Genomic DNA, 14,186 nt, shown 5'->3' on the forward strand with positions numbered 1-14,186 from the left:
TTGCAAAGGTCCAGCTTTGTGAAGACCATCGACCTGTAGAAGTGACTGGTCAGTTCCTCCATGGTCAGCAGCGGGTACCGATCATGTATGATGGCCTTGTTGGCCGCTCTCAGATCCAAGGAGACCCGCAGCTCTCCAGACTTCTTTTTAGCGATGACCAAGTTGGACACCCATGGTAAGGCGTCCACCGGGTTGTGTAGCTCCTTAGTGACCTCCTCGCATAAAGCCAGTGGAATACGGCGTAGAGGTTGAATGACTGGAGTCACCGTAGGATCGAGGAGGTGCTTATGTGTGATTGTTGTCAGGGCACCTACGCCGTTGAAGAGGGTGAGACATTACTCTTGCCATGGGGAGGCCACGTGCACTATTGTTAAGCCACTGTTGTCCCTCAGAGAGAACCCCAGGCTGGTGAACAGGTCCAGGCCTAAGATATTAGTGCCCTGATGTGGAAGGGGAACTGAGTGAGGACCTTGTTGCCATACTGCACAGGTGAGGGTGTAAAGTCGATGACATCAATCACTGAGTGCCTATATCCGTACAGGCTAAAGCTGGGCGGCTGGAGGCGCAGGTGGGACAAGAACTGCTCGTAGGTGGCCATGTTGAGGAGCACGAGAGGAATGCAGGAGTCACCCAGGTATACAGCGCAAGTGGAAAACCCACTCGGGTTTGAGCCAACAGTGTGAATGACAGCAGGGGGTGTGTCCATGGGGCGTGAGCGTTGGAGCACAGGGGCCTGGGCTGGAGCTGACCTACACCACTTTGAAAAATGGTTTGTATCTGACATCGTCTACTTGTCTGTCCACGAGCAGGGCAGTCAGGAGCACATGCTTTGTGTCTATTGGAACCACAGTTGGCACACCGTTGACGCGTCTGGGGTCTCATCAACTGCACTGAGGCATTCATGTCACTGTCTGAGTGACAGCTACACTATGAGCACTAAGACTGCTTCACAGCTTGAACAGCACTGGAATCATGTGTCTGTGCCTCAGATATCTTAGTTGCACAGTGAACTACTGATTACACTTGGGAAGCTATGGGTGCAGCTTTTGCTAAAGTCAGATCATCATCTTCAAGGAGAAGCCTCTCCCGCATGAGTGAGCTTGAGGTTCTTTCAATTAACTGGTCCCTGATCATTTCATCTCTAAGATAACCAAACTGACATGACTGCGTTATCCCTTTAAGATCATTGACATACTGTGTCACTGACTCAACCACGTGCTGTGCTTGCTGCCCGAAAATGCAGCCTCTTCAGAAGCACACTCCATTTCTTTGCAAAATGTCCATCCAAAAGTTCAACAGCTGCATCATATGTGTGTGCTTCCCCAAGCTCTTGGAAGATGCGCAGGCCCTTGGCGCTGTCACGTGTGCTCCCTCTCCGGCTTCTAGGTCACCAGGCTGCTCGTTATGGCGCACACCTGTCACCATCGTTACACGCACCTGCGCACCGTCAGACTCACCTGGAATCCATCACTTCCTTGATTACCTGCCCTATATATGTCACTCCCCTTGGTTCCTTCCCCAGGCATCATTGTTTCTGTTTCATGTCTGTGCGTTGTTCGACGTTATTGTTTTGTATTATGTTCCGTTTATTTTATTAAACCCTCACTCCCTGAACTTGCTTTCCGACTCTCAGTGCACATCGTTACAAAATGACACCTCACCTAAGGGAAGGATCAGGGAGTGTTTTTTGTTTTTTTTGGTTAGGTGGGAATGACGTTGGGTCCGGGAGACGCTACAGGCTCTCATGCCTCAGCCGAATCGCCAGGCTCCCCTGCCTCACCCGGCTCGTCAGGGTTTCATGCCTTTGCCGGATCGCCAGGCTCCCCTGCTTCCACTGGCTCGTCAGGCTCTCATGCCTCAACCGGATCGCCAGGCTCCCATGCCTCAACCGGTTTGTTAGGTTCCCGCATCCCAGCTGGCTACAGGTTCCTGCGCATCAGTGGAGGTGACCGGTCCGCTCCTGATCCCCGGGATCGTCCCTTGGGTTGGCATCCTGCGGCTGGAGCCAAACGCGCCGGGGAGGGGGTACCGTCAGTTATGCTCTCTCTCCAGCACTCTAGGTCGCCATGCTCCTGCATCTCAGCCGCATTTCATGTCTGTGCGTTGTTCAAGGTTATTGTTTTGTATTATGTTCCGTTTATTTTATTAAAACACTCACTCCCTGAAATTGCTTCCCGACTCTCAGAGCACATCGTTACAGGCGCTCAGTGGAGAGGAATGGCCCTTTTCCTCTCAAGGCTATCCACATCCAGTCCGGTAGCTAGCATGTATGTGTCAGAGAAATTGTATAGGAAGAGAGACTGCAGATTCTTTCAAACAATTTTATTATAAGATTTGCAAAAATTAAGAATAGTCAAAGTTGAAAGCTCCATGAACAGAGTTGGCTCTCAGCTTTTATAGAAAAGTCCAACCTCTTTGTCTATGTGGCAGATAGCAGATGTGTGCAAACAGGGGTGGGGAACATAGTGTATAAAAGGTGTTTAGCTTGTCTGTGCAGATTAAGATAGCTGACATTGCCACCATTGTCTGTTCCTTCCTGCAAATTTCCACACAGAGGAGTTCCTACAGATAGTACAAACAGGATGTTACATACTGAGGTCGCACCCGGCTCTTATCTGTATGCCCAGACGTATGGCTAAGTCACACAAGACAAGACTGCATCAGCAAAAAAAAAACTAGAATATAACAATGGACAATTCTCTAAGTAAAAACAGCATAGTATGTCTAATGTTGTAATTTTCCACAACATTTCCTCCCTTTTGAGACTAAGTTCCAAACTAATGGAAAATTACTAACAAGTATTTTCATCAAGCAAGCATGAACATAATTTGGAAAGAGTGAAAAGGAAAGACATTCTTACACTTAGTACATAAAAATTGTAAATTACCTATGTCATTGAGTTTCAAACCTTCACATAGTACAATTCATTCTCAGGGGAAAGGAACACATGAATTAAACATCAGTACACACTTCATCACCACACACAACGCAATCACTTGGTGTTTGTTTGCGAGATCACTGCTGAGCTCTTTCAGATGTTCCACTACAATAGTCAAGTTACCCTCACCCTGGGGTATGAATGTACAGCAATGGTCACCTATCATTTGGCACACTCTGCAGGAGATGTGATGCTACTACTACAGCAAACGTCCCTTCAGGTGAGGTGGCCTATTGTATACAGGGATCTGTGGCTATTCTTTCAAGTGTTATACCTTCTTTAACAAACCCCTCACTGAAAGTTGACAATAGTGTATGAAATGACAATACTATCTCTGCTACAATCTGCAACTAACACCATTATGCAAACATTTTGTCTCAAATACATGCCCCATATGTACTTAGCCTCTGGTTACAAATACATAAATCATTCCATCTTACCCATAACATGTTAGTCACTACTTCTAGTCCACTTCTATAGTTATAAACATACTAAACATGCTCAAGTCAATTGTAGTGCATGATCCAGAAAACCATATGTATTGATGCGCTTTAACATTTTAATTCTAATAGCATGGTAAAACAAAACCCCTACTATCAATGTCCCCATCATGGTTATACAACCCAAATGTAGAATGACAGCCCTTAGTGCTTCACGTTGAGTCACTCAAATTCAAGAACCTCAACTTAGCACACACAGACACGGTTAGAATGTACATTTACAAACAGTATATTCATCATATATTTCCGGCATGGACAATTCTCATCACTTGTGGTAATGACAGATTGGTATTTCAATGTATTTTAATCTAAATTCAACCCTAAATCAATTTTCAGGCACAGTTGACCGTCCCCCTCCGTCCCGGCACTCTTCTTCTGGTGTTTCTTCATGTTCTGCTTCAGATAGTGTTTCAGTTCGTCCTCCCAATGGCACATATTCAAAATGGATGGCCCTTGATAATGTCTCTCACCTGAGCCGCTCTGTATTTTACAGTCCATTATGTCTTGTCCATTTTCCTACCAGTACACCAGCAGAATGAAATAAGTTTTGACAGGATCTCTTTCCATGATCACTCCACGTGGACTCATGTTCACGTGGAAAAGGCATGAGAAAAGGCATGAGAGAAAAGGCAGTTGATAGCTTCGACTGGATGCTGTGTACAGGTTGCTGGCTCGGACGCAGGTCTCATGGTAGGAGTGGTGAAGGACAAGGTCATAGTGAATGTCATTTCTTCAGCTGGTTAGGGGGGGTGTGAAGTTCACACTGTTATCATCAATTTATTCTTTCCATGCATCACAAGATACCATCTGTAGTCACTATCGCCATAACTTCGAAAGAGGACAGACCAAAACACATTTTTAAGACATATTCACCCCATGACAAATGATTACATTCCCAATTTTCTTAATACCAACATTTCTAAGACAAATCTCAAAGAGCATAACAATACACTTCTTGAAACCATTTTGCAAATTTGCTTTATATTCCCTTATCATACTGGCGACCTCCCCGCAGAGTTACCCCTTAGGGAGAAATCCCGACCGTACAGCAGACACAATCTGGTGAGATTTATTTCAAAACAAGGCAAAAACAAACAACACAATAACAGCAATACTCTTGTTCATATAAACTAGAGATGGGAAAAACTTTTCTTTCTTTTATAGGCAGACTTGTGATGAAACAAATGTGCATATTTACCAAAAGCCCCAGGGGACCGGTAATTAAAAAATAACAACACTGCCTGTTAAATCAAAAATAAACAAATTAGAATAACAAATCAAATTAAAATTACAACTCTTTATAACTCCATAAGGAAATAGTTGTATCCCATAAGGTAATGATAAAATAGACTAGAGACAGGTGTCCCTCGATCAGGGGCAGCACTCTCTCTCTCTCCTTCTCGTGTTCTAAATCACACATAGGACTATTGCTAAATTATAAACTTCGTCCTAATTATTAGTGTTGACATAGCCCATTTAAACCTCAACCCCATTGTTTTCTATCCCTTTTCTTTCCCTCAGAAACCATTTAAAAACATTTCAAACATTTTCCTCATTCTGCGTACCCAGTTTACAACCAAATTAAAAAAGACCCCACACAATAAATCCAACATGTTATTAACAGCACTTAACAAATATTCATAACAATTGAGTTTTGTGTGCGTGTTGGTGTTGGTGTTGGTGGTAAAACGTAAGGCAAAACAAATAAATGGCCAGGCCTTACTTATTTGGGAGCTCCCTTTACTCCCGAATCCAGATACCTTTATACTTTATAAAACTGCAGAATTTCACTAACTAGTCTCCCACGGCAAGCATTCAAAGGCAGAGAAAATAAACATTTTGTTAGTTTTCATTTTGCTATATCTTAATCACTCCAAACAATAACAATTTGAAATTCTTACTTTACAATTAACTTCCCATTTCCTTTGTTACCTTCACTAGTCTACATCTCTGTTTCCCTTAACTCATGAAGCCATCTCAATCACCATCACCCAGTACACTTCCCTTCCACTCTAACACTTTCCCTCTACAATCTCTACTATACTCTACCTTTGTCTTTCCATCTAACGTTACTTTACCAGGTGAACAAAAAGTTTAAAATTACAGTCAGATAAGTTCTGTTCACAGGGAGGCCACTGTCCCCCCTCCACTCATGAATCATTTGTTTTAATCCACCCCATCATTTATGTATCCTTTATTTAGCACGTACTACCCTTAGACACGGCAACATTTGTCTCGCCACCTACAGTAGTCTAACGATTTACACCGTGTCACACCCTGATCTGTTCCACCTGTCCTTGTGATTGTCTCCACTCCCTCCAGGTGTCGCTTATTTTCCCTAGTGTATTCATCCCGGGGTTTCCTGTCTCTCTGTGCCAGTTCGTTACGTTATGTTTATGTTTAAAAAGAACCAAACAAGCCCTTGTCCTCAGTTAAGGCTGACATTTACCTCAACGTGTAGCATCTCAAATACAACGGAAATTTAACCACCAAATCACCTAGTGAGTTCCGATAAAAACATATCAACAAAATACCGTCCAATCGATGATACAAATCATGGGTGCTACACTAAACAATTAGTGCTGAACACAACACATGGTTCTATTTCAAGTCATGTTCTCAGAACGTTCAGAGAATGTTAAGAAACAACATTCTTCTGTGGGAATTTGAGTACTTCTGCATAATGTTTTTCTGCAGGTTTCCTCGTGGTTATATTTAAAGTCATGTTCTCAGAATATTAAGAAAACATTCCATAATAACCATAAGAAAACATGAGTAACGTTCAAAGAATGTTCGAAGAAAGTTATTTAGAAACATATACATTCTGTTCTCAGTGTCACAAAACTCTATCCTCTATCTTGATAAGTGTGTTCAGGTGTGTTGGCCACACCCACTATTTTGGCCACAACTGATCTTAATGAGTGCTTGTTTCCTTTTGAAAAATGGGTATTTTTGGATAGACTAAAACGAACAACTTCGTATGAATTAAAAAACACATGGCATGCTAGTTCTATCGTGGAGTGCAGTTGACTAACTCCATGGATAGAGAACGGAAGATCATAGGTTTGAATCTCACTGACGCCATGCCACAATCAAAACAAAATGGGTTTGCGTGATTAATGCCTAAGCAAATAAATGTCAATGTGTTCTATCTGTGCTTGGATTTCGAAACAGTTACGCTAGCAGTGTTTTGAAATAAAGGAAGTTATTCAAAAACCTCCAAATTACCTTTAAAATGTTCTTCAAAACATTCACAACATTTAGAGAATGTTCTCAGAACATCATTTAATTACCTTCAAATATCTACAATTATAGAACCTCCCAGGAAAACATTCAGGGAACCATAGTAAAACATTCTCAGAACCTCCCTGCAACCTAAAAATGATACATTCCCAGAACAGGCAAAATTTTCACATCCTCAGAACGTTTAAAATAACAGGCAGTTTTACCAGTCAGGAAACATATGGCTTCATTCCCAGAATCAAGGGAGACCCAAAACTTAAATTCCCACAACTTCCAAGGAACCAAATGTGCTAGCTGGGTTCGCTCTGCCATTGTTGACTAGACTTCTGAAGACACCAATCAAAATGTGTTGATAACTATGCAGGAAAAATTATCTTACTAACGTAATTAGTCCAACCCGAGGGAAAGTGAAGGTATTACCATACTGTTTACATCTATCTATCATTTTTAGATATGAGAGGGAAAAACAACAAGGGCAGAGGGAAGGGAAGCAGCTACAGTAGAGCAGGGTTTTCCAAACTCAGTCCTGCCTCCCACGGGTGCATGTTTTGGTTTTTGCCCTAGCACTACACAGCTGACTCAAATAACCAACTCAGAATTAAGGTTTGGCCCCAGGACCGAGTTTGGGAAAACCTGTGTTCAATTCCGGTCCTGGAGGGCCAAAACACTCCTGTTTTTTGTTTCTACCTGGTAGTTAATTGCACTCATCTGGTGTCCCAGGTCTGAATTATTCCCTTAATTAGAAGGAGAGGATACAAAACGTAAGTGTTTCAGCCCTCTAAGACCGACATTGAGTCAGAAGATTTGAATCCATCTTTCGCCTCCTACAACAGCCCACAGTTCTGGAGTACACAGATGGTTTATGGGAGTGAAGGAATCATGATTTGTGTGATGGAAGAGGGAGCGGTTTGAGCCAATTAAACCAGCCAATCAGAAAGCAGAAAAAATATGACCAAACCTTTGGAATCATCAATCAACAGACCTGAATGGAAAATCCAGTTACTTACTTTCATGGTGATAAAACAGTAGGCCTACATTTTTTGTTTTATGCTTGGCAAAACTCTGCAGATTCCAAATTGCAATTGGTGCAGTGCGGTGCTTAGAAAAAATATGCCAAGTAACGTGGGTTGTGAACACACAGCTTTCAGTCAATGTAGAAAAAGTTTGAATAAAAAGTAGAGACTGTTCTTGGGCAGTAAACCACAGTGAAGGAAATTGGACATCACAGCGCCTAAAATGACATACCCAAATCTAACTTCCTGTAGCTCAGGCCCTGAAGCAAGGATATGCATATTCTTGGTACCATTTGAAAGGAAACACTTTGAAGTTTGTGGAAATGTGAATGAAATGTAGGAGAATATAACACAAAATATCTGGTAAAAGATAATACAAAGAAAAAAAACACCGTTCTTTTGTATTTTGATGTACCATCATCTTTGAAATGCAAAAGAAAGGCCATAATGTATTATTCCAGCCCAGGTGCACTTTAGATTTTGGCCACTAGATGGCAGCAGTGTATGTGCAACGGTTTAGACTGATCCAATGAACCATTGTATATTTGTTTAAAATGTTGTATCAAGACTACCCAAATGTGCCTAATTTGTTTATTAATAACTTTTCCAGTTCAAAATTGTGCACTCTCCTCAAACAATAGTATGGTATTCTTTCACTGTAATAGCTACTGTAAATTGGACAGCGCAGTTAGATTAACAAGAATTTAAGCTTTCTGCCAATATCAGATATGTCTATGTCCTGGGAAATTTTCTTGTTACTTACAACCTCATGCTAATCGCATTAGCCTACGTTAGCTCAACTGTCCCGTGGAAGGGACACCGACCCCGAGGAAGTTAACTTGGAAGTCATGTTGAGGAAAATCTCTGCACTTTAAATGTTGCTGCCCTGACTGGGTCAGAAAATGGTCGAAGTTTGAATCTTTGGCAGTCGGAGTATGTGTCTGTTACCCCTCTGGCCTCTGCATATGGATACTGGTAGGCAGGATTCACTACAGCCATGAGTAGGGAGTCTGGTCATGGACAATCTGTACCACTGACCACTCCATGCAGGTTGCTGTTTCAATGCAGGTAGTTGTAACAGCCGGATAAGCATTTAAAGTCACAGAGACACAGGCGCACAGACACACAAAACTATTTTCGAACCCTTTTCGATGACAAAGACAAGGACCAAGCATATAAAAACTGTAGACCAGCTCAACCCCTTAGAGCCACTAGGCCTTTTATAGAGCAGTGGAGTGGATGCTGTAGCCTACTACAGTACCCTAGTATGATGCTATTGTAAGGGAAAGATTTTTTGACAAGTTGGAAAACACCTGGACACACCAGCCTGGCCTCTCAGACTAGACCTAACATAGTAAACGTACACAGCAAATCTGCCATCCAAATTTTAACACCCGCATTGTTAAATGTAACACTTTCTTAGAAATGACACCAGGACACACCAGCCTGGCCTCTCAGACTAGACGTAACATAGTAAAGGTATACAGCAAATTTGAGATGAGAATCTTAACACCCACAATGTTAAATGTAACCGTTTCTTAGAAATTGTGTGAACCACCGAAATAGTGTTAAATGTCCCCATACAGTCATCCTATCTCCCAAGTCAAATTAGCCTTTGATTGACCAAAACATAATCTGTAATATTTGTACACTATTAAAATGCTCAGAATTGAAGAAATTGTACCTTTGCTCTCATCTCAAACTATCAGGAAGCCTGAAAGAACAGGCTGAGTGGGCGGTGAAGCTTATATTCATGAGCTTTCCTTGACTGACAGCTCTTTGAAACACAGTTGTGGTTGTTGCCAGGTAACAAGGTAAACAATGGGCCACATGTCATTGATGACAAGGTAAACAATGTGCCGCATGTCATTCTGAGCCTAAATAGTATGCCTCAACCCATTTTCTCTGCAAAATGCTCTCATGGTCAACAGAGCTGAACATGGACTGTTGGATATCAGGCAAACAGAATCAATACACAATTGCAGTTCTGTTGTTTTGTAACTGATTACAGAATACAGTTCACTGATACACTTCTTCACAAGAATTAGTCAAGCCTGAGTCACCTTAGAAGCTTAGACGTAAGGGAATGCACATAAAAAAAAACAGCATACAATAAGTGAACTGGACAATTTATAGGTGCCTCTGCATTACCATTATAAACGACAATATGTTCAGAACTGTAAGTATTGATCAGACATTTATTTGATCTTATACAATTAGGCCAGCATAGCTGAAATATTGATTAACATGAACACATAAAGGTGATCAAATAATGCTGAGGCATCATTTGAGATAAAAAATGATAATTAGAGAAAGCGTAACACAGTCCCCCGGCTGCCCTACAGTGTGCAGGACCCATTGATTCGTACAATTTGTAACACTCATCTCCAGTCCGAATGCTTGAAAAAATATATAAAAAGTAACTAACTGTGATATCATATCACATAAAAGTTGATTACTTAGGCTTTAGGAAATGCAACCAACTACAGAGATTGATGGGGAGAGGGAGAGGAGGGGGACAAATCCAGCTATGACTTCCTCCTTGTCAGACCTCACACTGGGCAGAAAGGGGTCCTGGGATGGACAGGTTCCCCACATATGGCTCTGGATCAAGGAGGACTTCGTTGAAGAGGAGATCCAGGAGCCTGTCTACATAGACTGTAATGTTTTTGGAAGGGAAATGTTTGTTAAATGGGTAGTGAATTACATTTCCTTTTATTTAGTGTTCTGAGTTGCTATCAATTCATCAATGTGGTGATCTACTCATTCTACAATGTGTTTGCTGGTGTTTTTGAAGCACTCAATTTCAAATATTCAATATTTGGTTGCGCACTTTTTGGTGAAACTTTTTCATGTTTGTATTTGGAATGTTTGTGTGCCTGAAATGCTCATATGATGCAGATTTGAAATGAATAACTATGACTTACAGTATGTTGGGTCTGTCTTCACAGGCTTCACAGCATATCCCCCCCCCCCCCCCCTTTCTTTGCCTTGGGAAAGCTACATTTGTTTCACAGCATTCCTGCTGTGATGGTTGCCTGGGAAGCTGTGCAGACAGAGTAGTTGTTGAATTTTCTAAAATGTCTATCATTACAGCTTGATGATAGTGGAGAGACAACAGGAGATGGAAAGTGAAATAATAATACCACCCCTCCCAATCATCATGATTAGCCCCAATGATACAAGCTACATCAACTGTAAGACAACCCACACAATGGAGCAACGCGGACTGTGAACACACACACACACACACACACACACACACACACACACAGACACACACACACACACACACACACACACACAGGAACACACACGCATACCCAAACTCTACACACACATACATTGTAATATTGTTATATGGAGGTATTACACATTTTGTATTGTAGATATGTAGTGGTGTAATGTTGTTTTATGATGTACTGTTTCATTTATTTTTTATTTTTGTGTGATGTAAGTGCCTTCATGTGTTTGGACCCCCAGGAAGAGGCAGCAGCTAATGGGGATCCCTAATAAATACAAATAAAATAGAATTTAAAAATACGATTTTTAGGGGTAAATTGCAAATACTATACATACCCGAAACTCCTTTTGTGGACAACATTCCTTCGTGTCAGCTGTGTGCTGGCAGTTCTCAGACACTTAGGGTTTAGGGATGGAAGAACAAAAACCATATAGTGACTATCGGGTGTGTTACAGAAAATATACCATTCACAAGTCAAAGCAGCCACAGTTGCATTATCTAACGTTAGACGATCCCCTCAAAATGTTGGCTACCGTGTCAGACTCATCAAACTCTGATACTTACATTATGGTCAGCGCTTGCAAGATCCACTGTTAGTGATGGTACAGCATCCGTTTTCAGGATTAGCTTCCTGGCAAGACCCATCGAATGTCCTCCCCAATTGATAAAGCAACATCCCTTGAAATGTTCACTGCACATGATCATAATTTTCTGTGCAGCCTGTCCACCTGAAATGAAAATCAGCCACTGCTGTCGGATGTCTTCATTCTACTTCTACAGTATGGCATCCAATCACAACACAGTGTGCTTTTGCCGGCATAAGTAGCTTGCTAGCTAACAGTCCCACCACAGATGAAAGGTCACCAGTATCTTTGATCGTACTTTCTGCTTGAGCTAGCTACTAGTAGCTATCCTACGGTTTGTAAACAAAGCCAAAGCAAGGCGCAGGCGCACATGATGACGGTTTTAAGGTAGTATAATTATAAATTTTCAGTTCTGCCCATACATTTTCTATAGGGTTGAGGTCAGGGCTTTGTGATGGCCAATCCAATACCTTGACTTTGTTGTCCTTAAGCCATTTTGCCACAACTTTGGAAGTATGCTTGGGGTCATTGTCCATTTGGAAGATTCATTTGCGACCAAGCTTTAACTTCCTGACTGATGTCTTGAGATGTTGCTTCAATATATTCACATAATTTTCCTACCTTATGATGCCATCTATTTTGTGAAGTGCACCAGTCCCTCCTGCAGCAAAGCACCCCCACAACATGATGTTGCCACCCCCGTGCTTCACGGTTGGGATGGTGTTCTTCGGCTTGCAAGCGTCCCCTTTAACCTCCAAACATAACCATGGTCATTATGGCAAAACAGTTCTATTTTTGTTTCATCAGACCAGAGGACATTTCTCCAAAAAGCACGATCTTTGTCCCCATGTGCAGTTGCAAACCGTAGTCTGGCTTTTTTTTATGGCAGTTTTGGAGCAGTGGCTTCTTCCTTGCTTAGCCTACCAGAAGCTTTTAAAGCCATGACATCATTTTCTGGAATTTTCCAAGCTGTTTAAAGGCACAGTCATCTTAGTGTATGTAAACTTCTGACCCACTGGAATTGTGATACAGTGAATTATAAGTGAAATAATCTTATCTGTAAACAATTGTTGGAAAAATTACTTGTGTCATGCACAAAGTAGATTTCCTAACCGACTTGCCAAAACTGTAGTTTGCTAATTAACAAGAAATTTGTGGAGTGGTTGAAAAACGAGTTTTAATGACTCCAACCTAAGTGTATGTAAACTTCCGACTTCAACTGTAGATATTAAAACAAACTATTTTAAAAAATCTACCTGCAACAACACATTCTGGGAAGAATGATAATGCCCCTCCCACATCTTTTTCACTCTGAGAGTTAATGGAAGTTAACTCAACACAGTCGAGTAAGAGCAACACCACGCAGTGTTGATTCTACTGTGATTCAAATAAGACTTCATTTATTCACTGCATGTTTGTCCATTTAAATCCCACAGGTGTTAACCCCACTAGAATCAACACTCAGAAATAACACTCACAACACTTTTGACCTTAACACTGAGATTTGAAAACTTGCAAATGTGCTGTATGATATGTTATGTTTGGTATGGTTACATAAAACAGTATACTGTAACTTAGAGCACCCCAAGAAAACATTGCCAAATTACGAACTCTTAAATCAATTGTTATAATCTTATAATGTTGTTCCAAAAATTGGGTTTGAGGTTAACTTCAAATCAGCTCTAATTTTGGAAAAAATCCCACAACATCCTGCGGTCAGCGTTACACGATCAATGAAAAACGTCATCAAAAGTGGGATACATTTGTGAGAATGAGGCAGGAGAATTGGGTGTCCACTCGTCAATATGTGTGGCACATTTCAACAGCAAGAAGTTGCTTCTCAAAGTGGATGCTGCCCTTACCATCAATGGGGCTTCTAAAGCATCTCAAACAGCCAGCAGCACCAGCAAAGAACGTGAGAATGGAAGTGAGCAGGTAAGTGAAAAAGCTAGCTGGCTACCTCCATGCTAACGTTAGCTAGCTATAGCGCATTTAGCTAATGTCTTCCATCTAAATAACACTAATAAAACGAACCAAATGTAAACATGTCTGCCAACTGTTGGTAGCTGACTGCTGATGCTGTCATGTTATAGATAATACAAGCCTATGGGAAAGAGCAGTTTTGGCTGCAACGGAGGTCACTTACTGTATAGTTGCGGTAATTCGGCCATTCTGTGGCTCCGGGAGAGTTTTCTTTACAGCCTGCCGAGTGTGGGCTTATGCAACGCTTCAGCCATGGATCCGATCTCGGATCTGGGGGCATTTCGGAGATGCCGCCAGAGCCATGCTTTCTTTGGAGTGGTGGATTGCGGATTTTTCACAATGGGAAATGTTATTTTGTTATCTTAGGATCTCTGGATTTTGTTTGTGTACTGCCATATCAATAAAATAGCTTGCTAAGTTTGTCACTGGTATGAGCTAGTAAATATCCTAAACCTAGAGGCCGGTTGATTGGGGAGGATGGGTAGGATTACAGTGCATTCGGAAAGTATTCAGACTTCCCTTTTTCCACATTTTGTTATGTTACAGCCTTTTTCTAAAATACCCCATAATGACAAAATGAAAACAGGTTTTTAAAAATGTTTGCAAATGTATATATATATTTTTTTTTACAGAAATACCTTATTTACATAAGTACTCAGACCTGTGCTATGAGAATCGAAA

The sequence above is a fragment of the Salvelinus namaycush genome, chromosome 14, assembly GCF_016432855.1.
Source record: "Salvelinus namaycush isolate Seneca chromosome 14, SaNama_1.0, whole genome shotgun sequence".
Classification (NCBI taxonomy): Eukaryota; Metazoa; Chordata; class Actinopteri; order Salmoniformes; family Salmonidae; genus Salvelinus; species Salvelinus namaycush.